This window comes from Glandiceps talaboti, chromosome 8 (genome assembly GCF_964340395.1).
Source record: "Glandiceps talaboti chromosome 8, keGlaTala1.1, whole genome shotgun sequence".
Classification (NCBI taxonomy): Eukaryota; Metazoa; Hemichordata; class Enteropneusta; family Spengelidae; genus Glandiceps; species Glandiceps talaboti.
Window position 1 is genome coordinate 10988910 of NC_135556.1, and position 10000 is coordinate 10998909.

Here is a 10000-nt window from a genome sequence, read left to right on the forward strand (position 1 = left end):
GTACCTGGTTTAAAAGACAAACTGTGTCCTGGCCACGGCACAGATTATATGAAATGCAATATTCAACCTTGTTCATGTATGTACTGTCCTCTTTTGTTTCAAATTCTGTTGTTGGTAGTGCAGTAGTTAGACAGATGATATGTGGACATAAATTTGTTATTGGACTGTTGTTTTTTCAAGTGATTACTAACAAATCGTACATTTGTGAAATCATATCAGTCAAAGATGTGCCGCAAAGAGACATGTGTATCGTATTGGGTATTTCCGTGTCTTTGTTTCTTTGGCAACAAACTATTATCATTTAAAACGTCCTTTTATGTGAAATTTGTTTTCCTTGTTTTCGTTAAAGTGTGGTCGGAGTGGGCAAACGACAATACTCCAGCATGTGGTGTTGTAGCAACAACTCGATCGAGAGTTTGTCTCGGGGCTGCTGGTTGTACAGGGGATGCAGTGCAAGCAGCACCGTGCCTATCATTAACTGGATGTAAGTGATGAAAATACTGAGTTGTTCTAAAAGGAGATGTTATATTCTCAAGCTATATGTATATGCACCTGATAGTTTCACTTGCGCGAGCGCGTCTGTCTGTCTGTCTGTCTGTCTGTCTGTCTGTCTGTCTGTCTGTCTGTCTGTCTGTCTGTCTGTCTGTCTGTCTGTCTGTCTGTCTGTCTGTCTGTCTGTCTGTCTGCCTGTCTGCCTGCGTGCGTGTGCGTGTATGCTTGTGTGTGGTGAGAATATGATTTCGTTAACTTGCATTCAGTTACTTTGGCAACTTATCTTTATCATGCATCGTAACTTTCATGCGAAAAGAAATTTCAATGTAACATACATACATTCTTGTGTAAACCCACCAGCATATTGTGTGGACAGTGTCTTGTCTGTTCACTGCGACTGCGATGATATGGCGCCCTCTACAGGTAGTACGTGAAGCGATGGCCCATGTAATTAAAGTCAAATTGAATACACTATGCTATGTTTTTATATTTCAGTAAGAGTAAAACTGGACGATTTAAACCAAGTAGGAGATGGCGTCTTGTACGTATTCGACGTGTATAGAGGGATATGGGGAAATATTGGAATGGTGGCTGGTGAAATGATGGACATTGCCAGCGTTGTTTGTACACACCTAGGATTCCTTGGTGTAGTGACGGGTGAGAACTCATACATAGTGACATGTAAATGATCACCACAATTTTGTACTGATTGGAATTGATGATGTGCGAATCCAGTGTATGTTGCCAAATATAGTGTTTGGCAGATAAGAGTACATGTATATAGTAACGCTATCGTTGTCACCAACTCAGAAGGACTCGCAATTTATTTGAATGTCAATAACGTTCAGTTTTGATATTGTTTTGATAGAGCTATGTCTTATTTCGAACAAATCATTTCACACCGAAAATTCACAAATATAGATGAAGAAAGAATGCATGTTGTAGAATGAGACAAGGCGAAAGGTCATCGCATAGGCCAGGGTGCAAATACAACGATGTAATTCGATCTAATTGAATCATTCGAGATATATATATATATATATATATATATATATATATATATATATATATATATATATATATATATATATATATATATATATATATATATATATATATATATATATATATATACATATATATATATATATATATATATTATATATATATATAAATATATATTATAATAGCACATGTAAACAAAATCAAATGCCTTCTTGAGTGTGCAAATTATGGATAAAAAACAAATAACAGTATATTCAAATGAATAATTTCACCAAATTATGTGCTGAGGTGGCAAAAAAAAATGGAAAAAAATGTTCCTTTCAGAAAGTTGAAGAACACTTGCTCTATATCGACGTGACTTTTTAAGTAGGAAAACAAAGTTTCGTCTGCTTGATTTCTTCCCAAAGATATCATATTTTTTTCTTTCTTCTACTTTTAGCATCAACAAGCGTTGGGCCAAGCAGTGTACCGACTGTTTTCAGTGGTGTTGAATGCATTGGTACCGAAGTATCGCTCTCAAAATGTAGCCATAACACAATGAGAGAGATGGAAGCCTTACCCGCGGAGCCGTCATTACACGTAACTTGTCAAGTCGGTAGGCTACAATCATTCACTGTCGGGCAGAACATTTGGACTATGGAGTTCTTTTTTTTACATTTTTGTCGGATGAAATCAAATTACTTGAAAAATGTTTCATTCATATCGTCTTTGTCCAACAGGTGGACAGTTTACACGGTGGACCGCATGGGGGCGCTGTTCACAAACCTGTGGACAAGGCATACGAACACGAACGCGTAGATGTATATCCCCGATAGATGGAAGTGACAGTGTATGTGTCGGAGATCTGACAGACACGATTATATGTCACAAAGTGAGATCATGCCGTAAGTAGTAACATACCAATCCCTCCATTTTATACAGTTCACACAATTCAGTCACTTGAAAAGCATCACATTTATGAACATTTCTAGAGATTTCACCATAGTTGTCTGTCCGTGTAAGTGGAATTGATATGAAGTTATCCAGACGATATTGTCGTCTTACGTTTCAGAACTAAATCATTTTGTGTGAAAGCTTGAGTTAATATTTGATCAACCCAGAGTTATTTCTACTATATTAAAAAGAACGCTACGCTGGTGGCAGTGTGGGTTCACCCTACACATAATCGACTGCTTGTGAAATTGTGTGAAACTTCATTGAATGAAAATACTGCTGGGACGAGGGCAAACACTTGATGTAAACACCGACACTGGTGCTCACACGTCACGGGGTTCTTGTTTATCAGAAACAGCTAACTTCGTTAAAAAAAATATATAGCCATTCGTTGATGAATGCTTTGCATTTTTCAGCATGCACCCATTCCATGACCGTAACAAATGGCATAGTTACCGGCAGCCTACAAAAATCGCTGTACTTCTCTTGTAACCTTGGCTACGACCTATCTGGACCATCTGAGATTGTGTGCCGTGGTGGTGTATGGAATGCCACATCCCCTCTGTGCAATGGTAGGTACATGTAATGCTAATGTGATGAAACACCGACAAAGCTGCCAGGATAATTCACCTGAGCTAGCCACTAGCCACTAGTCAAGCAAATTGTGCTTTAAATATTTAAAACACTAAAGAAGGTCAATGACCCTTCATTGTTCTGACTCGTTACCAAAAATTAGAGTCAAAGACAAATATAAGTTAGGGTCTAGATATTAGAGTCAGCCTTGTCACCACCACCACCACCACCACCACCACCACCACCACCACCACCACCACCACCACCACCACCACCATTAACACTAGCACCACCAACATCAATAAGCTCACTACTACTACTACCACCACCACCCCCACCCCCACCACCACGATCAAAAACAACAACCACAAAAACAACAACGGCAGTACCTCCAACAATAACCTCGCCACCAGCACCACCAGCACCACCACCATTACCACCATTATCATCATCATCATCATCACCACCACCATCATCATAATCCATCACCACCACCACCATCATTATCACCACCACCACCACCACCACCACCACCACCACCACCACCACCACCACCACCACCACCACCACCACCACCACCATCATCATCATCATCATCATCATCATCATCATCATCATCATGTCATTCCATGCTTACTTCTTTCAGCTGAGTGGGACTGTCAAGAGTTGTACAATATAGGACTGACAACGAGTGGGGTGTATGATATTCACCAGTTTGTGACGTCACAAGTTTACTGTGACATGGATACTGATGGAGGAGGGTGGACCGTCATGCAACGACGGTTTGACGACTCGGTGGATTTCGGACGTACCTGGGACGAATACAAGAATGGCTTTGGTGATGCCAATGGTGAATATTGGTTAGGCAATGACGTCATCCACGTACTAACGACTTCTACCGTACCTTACACCATTCGTTTAAATATGGAGACGTTAAGTGGAGACCAATATTGGATACAATTTGCAACATTCTCACTTAGTGATGAAGCCTCGCAATACGCGATGTCTGTTGGAAGTAAAATCGCCGGAGATGCTGTGGCTAGTCCATTCATATATCATAACGGAGCACCATTCTCTACCAAGGATAGAGATAACGAGCTGAATCCCACGTTACATTGTGCGCAAGTAATATCAAGTGGCTGGTGGTACAAATTTTCCCCTGATCCCTTGATGTTCATTCACTGTTTCCATGTCGATTTGAATATGCCGTTCGCTGCAGGATATGGCTATTCATATGGCCTAATATTTGAGCCAATTTATTACTCTGTTCGTAAGGTGTCTATGTTGATAAAACGCGCATAAGTACATTACACTTTAACACAATATTCAATACATAGGGAGCGTTCAGATTTTACGACGGGGGGGGGGCACAACTAATCGTAGAAGGGATGTATTATCTCAATTTAGTGGTCAAAGAATAGTGTCATTTCTTTTACCGAAATGTTTTCATTCGTTGAGCGGAAGGGGAGGTTTGTTTCGAGAAGGGCTCACAAGGAAGTTAGTATATTTCAGTACAACATACAGAAATTAAAAAATAAAATCGGGCCACCCCTATCCCTCCGGATCCGTAAAAACTACGTGAACGCTCCCCTCTACATATACAGTCTGAATTTTGCTGTTTGCCTGTGGACTAGTTGGTTGTCCCATTCATGCACTCACAGAAATAAATATCCACAATGGAAACCAGTTGGGTTGAAACAAATCGTCGTCTGGGTCGAAAAAAATCGTACTATCGTTGCTACAACTTATCGTCTGAGTCAACTAAAATTATATAATTTTTTCATTAAACGTTTTTAATTACTAAATCTTTATTGTCCGGCACGACTCCCCCCCCGGGGAAGGGGGTACTCTTATAGGATTGTGACCAGGGATGTGCCATCCAAATGGATCACTTTTGCATTATACAGTCGTAGTAATGATTTCAAAATGAATGTTTACATTTTCTATTGGATCTAAATTGTTTGTCTTTTGAAATAATTCTCTCCACCAATCTCTCTTTGATATGCATGACTTCATTTGATTTGAACGATTATTGATTCGTTTACTTTAAAATCAAATTATCTCGCAAGACACAGATTATTTTCTACTGTTGCATCAATCTGTAAAGTAAATCTAGCTAATTCAGCCAATAAATCAATTGGACTCACTTAACTTATACCTAAAATAAATCTATAGAACTGATTACTTACTTGTTCTAGACTAGACTAGTTCTGCTTGAACTATTTCTATGGCCCTCACCAGGTACAGTTTTTCTTTTCTTTTCTTCTCAGTTGTGTATCATTTTCCCTTTGTGTCTGGTGAAAATAAATAATATGAATATGAAAACTATTATTAAGTGATAACTCATATGCCCTGACTTCTAAACTATATATGATTTACTACTTGATCAAAATTTTTTAAACATAATAGAGGTAAAATCATTTTTTAACTCAGCTAGTTTGAGGAATAGAAAATAAATTTTTCATTTCTATACTTTTCATACCCATGGAAAAAATCTACCTACTATGCACACAATTATTTTTTTTGCCAAACGAAATAGTTATGTCGAGATAACGAGAGAGTTATGTCGAGGTAATATGTTATTTTTTTCTCCGGGGGAAATTTCCCCAAAGTTTATATTTACCATTTGAATTGAAAATTGTAACTAGATAACAAAAATATTTTACTTAAGTTATATTTTTGATTATTCGAAACACTGTGTAAACTACCCCAGTACCGGTACTCTCAGCACTTTATTTTCGATTTGAAGTTCACACACAAATTTATACAATTTGGGACACAACATAAAATATTCTAAGTTAAGATTAATTTAAGCAAACGTACAATCGTAATTTCGATATTTTCATTAAGAGTCACGTAATGTAAACTTTATATAATGTATGATTTACAATAATATTATGATTTAAAACTCTTTGTACAATTCTTTCATTTCCTAAATTTTAAATAAATGTGTTTAAGTAACATGCAGTGTGATAAATGCCACAAAATAGTGTTCTTGTCCTTAAATGGTGTGAACATTACATTCTGCCAGCTGTTGAAGATTGGTGACTACTGGTTGCAATGTTACTGCTTTCTGTTAATACCATTGGTGAGTGGATCTAGTTTTTCTATTCACATTTATTCACGTAGTTGGCGATAGGTTTTATCAGATATATATATATATATGCAATATTTTAGGTCTTTGTTCATATATAGATGTGCATGTATAGTATGTTATATCTAATCAATACAAATTGTACATTTATTGGGTTTAGCTGGTAACCATGGCATTACATGTATATTTAACGTGACAACGTTGAAATGGACGAATCGATTTGAAATATTAATAAATTGATTAATGGATTATTATTATCTTGTAGAAAAAAAAAGATAAATTCCTTTGTGAAGAACAGGGCAGCGCGGCTTGCGGGATAGCGTGGTATTGAAGTGTAATACTGGTATTATGTTCACGCTGCGGCATAATGTAATAGCTCGTTCTGTTGTGTGTGTGTGTGTGTGTGTGTGTGTGTGTGTGTGTGTGTGTGTGTGTGTGTATGTATGTATGTATGTATGTGTGTGTGTGTCTCTGTATGTATGTATGTATGTATGTATGTATGTATGTATGTATGTATGTATGTATTTATTTATGTATGTATGTACGTCTGTTAATGTCTGTGGACACGATATCTCAAAACGTATCGCACCATTTCTGATAAATAGATACACATCTGCTTTGTTTATAGGAATCGTAAGAACTGATAAGGTTTTGGTAAACATCCTATGAATATTAATGAGGTTATCAACATTGCACAATTAATGATTTTTGCAGGCTTAAGAGTAATATAATTTGCACAAGTAATAGCTTCTTAATTAGGAATTATCTTAAAAATTGAGGTTTCAAATATAAGTGAATAAATTGGTACATAGCGTGGATGATTATAAACGCATGTGCCCTATAAATCTTGTTTATGAAGTTTTTTTATTTTATTTTAATAAATCATTTGCATAATTAATGATTTTTGGGAGTTAGGCAAGCTTAGGGAAGCTTCACATTTCATCATTCAGATAAATGTGATTAAGGAGGATCGATTTGTTTTATTTACCGTATTTCACTTCTACTGTATCTGCCCGTTCTATTCTCTTTTGTTTATACATAGCATAGGGTGACCACCTTCCTCAACGTAAGGATGTATAGATCTGATACAAACTACAAATTGCGAACCAACTATTGCCATATTCTGGTGTATTTATATTTTCTGATATTATACTTATTGTTTAACAAGCCCGCCTATATCTGTTTATATGTCTCTGTCTGTCTGTCTGTCTGTCTGTCTGTCTGTCTGTCTGTCTGTCTGTCTGTCTGTCTGTCTGTCTGTCTCTCACAAACAGCATTGTAAAAAAAGTCTCAACAACACTGGCGAGAAACTGACTCTAAACCATTATGCTATTACTTGCTGTCATTCGAAACACAAATGTGTTACTGAGACTCACAAGAGTTTATTTGAGGTTAGACTCAATCGATACACACCCATGCAACGAATGCGCTCTTTTCTGGTAAGTTATACGTAATACTAATATGAACTTAATTAGGCCAATCAGTGATGCGTATGAATCGCAGTACAATACTTAAAATTGATGGTAATCGATTAATCATTGGCCTATCGAAAAATGTATATTACTTTTCTTTAATAGCAGTAAATAAAGTTAGTAGTTTCATGCTTCTTGAAACGATTACCGCCTATTTTATGTCACTGTTCACTGGCTCTGTTTGATACAACAATTCAGAAACCAGTAAGAAACGCCACATGCTATACTTTTAGATAGTAAAATTAAACGAATACAGATTCCTGCAACATTTTGTCTAAATGAAATGAACGAACCTGCCGCCACCATGCAGACATGAAATGCAGATATCAAAACATTGGCGTCCGTCTGTCTACATCCAGCTGCAGTATGTTTAAACGGTTTATTTCATAATAGACAAAATGTAGCAAGAAATTGCAATCTTGCTATTTTAGTGTAGAATATGCAGATTTTTTTATTGGTTTTAGTGGCTGTATCAAACACAACCGGCCATGAAACGGTAAAATGAAACGGGCAGTGCCTCAGTACTGTTCGGGCAAGGGCTCAAGAGGTGTGAAGCTACTGACTTTGTTTACTTCCCATGCATGATGTATCGCCCCTTTATAATACATTGTAATTATATTTTAGAGAGGTTGTGTGACGCAAGGTTAGTGAAAATGACTTTTTGTCGGCCCTCTAAACATTACAAATATAACTCTGATGAAATCATCCTGTTTGTTCTTTTAGTAGAACATTTATGTACTACAGTAACTTTTATAATTAGTACAAGTTTACCAGTTTAGGCCACAGTTCAGCAAAAACTTTGTAAACATTGCTGGGCTGATAAAGAAGTGTTTTACATGCAAACAACGAAGTAATATGATGTGTTGTTATGCTTTCAATTTGTATCACCATAACAACAATGGTCATCATTAATAATACTAACCGTGTAGTCTCTCCATTTGTTAGTGAGTGTGAGTGGGTGTCAGCTCCATGGTCACGTGATCACATATGACTAAACAACCCTGTACGTCTCATCTACAAATTCATATACAGTGAATCCAGACAGTATCGTACGTGAAGATTTGCTGCCCTGTCATGTCTTTATCATTGACGGCAATTTATGTTGTCTTAGCTTTGTTCATACGCAGTAAGCTTAGTCATGGCGAAGAAGTCTTATCCGTAACGATGCCTGAAGTACTTGAACGTGTCAGTCACAAGGACTCTAAGTTGATTTCTCACGTCCAAAGAGTTGTAGGACGGTCCCAAAACATACTGCTCTGCGTTGATATGTGTAAATCATTGGCTAAAGAGTGTACATCTATTAACTATATGCGATGGACCGAAGAGTGTCAAATACTCAAGGAGGGTGTTGTGTCGGACGAACTTCACCCTGAACGCGACTGGACTTATGTGAACTTAACTGATGTGCCAGGTTGGTCGACTGGTGATCTTGGACTGATTAATAAGGTAAAAAGTGGTGGATCTGTAGAGTGGAATTTGAAAAAAAAAACCAAAGTACTTTATGCATTTACTACAAACATTCAAAAATGGATATTTGTCACATGAACTTAGCTAAAATCGAGTGTATTACCTTCCTTAAGTAGTCAAGACTTGTTAGTATTCCTATTAGTGGATTTGGGGTTGGTACTCGGACCAACTTATGTAAGGTTTTCCTTACTAAAAAGGCAAAGAGGTGATGGGGGGGGGGGGGAAATCGAAGACGTTATGTAAACAATTTTAAAGTGGCCATATGGATGAGAATTTGGTATTTATTTTGGATTTTTATTTGATAAAACAGCTTCACTATGTTTTTCTACTTGAAAAAATAATGTGAAATAACATATACCAAGTCCATGTTCACATCTCAACAAACGGCAAAACATTCAACAGTGTGTAAAATGTTTGTTATTGTACGTACAATAACAAACTTTTTACACTTTTTGCATCTTTTTGCAATGTATTGAGTTATGAACATGGACTTGGTATATGTTCTTTCGCATTATATTTTCAAGTAGAAAAACATAGTGAAGCTGTTTTATCAAATAAAAATCCAAAATAAATACCAAATTCTCATCCATATGGCCACTTTAACTGACTTTGACGATGTTGAATTTCAACGTCTACTAGATAGTTTAATAGTTTATAAAAAAACAACACCTACCCCTTAAATTGTCAAAGTGAAAGTGTTATGTATGCCTTTACTAGATAAAATTTACAACTGGATTCGTATATCACCGTTTAAATGATACAGGTGCATTAGAGAATTAATCAAGCACGTACTTTTAAATAACCCCAATCAATCATTTCTTGCTATTCTCTCACCCGTTTCTCGAGGAGATATCTCGGATGAGATTATGTGATCTAAATAACTAGAGGAAATCATGTGAAACAAATGTTTTTTATTTCAATACTACAGGAAGTAGAAGTCTTAGAGCAAAATGCCTGTGCTACA

General features: G+C 36.7%; 1 pseudogene; it reads left to right on the top strand.

The window, feature by feature from the left end:
* The first annotated feature begins 3744 nt into the window (after positions 1–3744).
* On the top strand, positions 3745–4305 carry LOC144439180 (ryncolin-1 pseudogene; annotated as a pseudogene).
* Positions 4306–10000: the final 5695 nt, after the last annotated feature.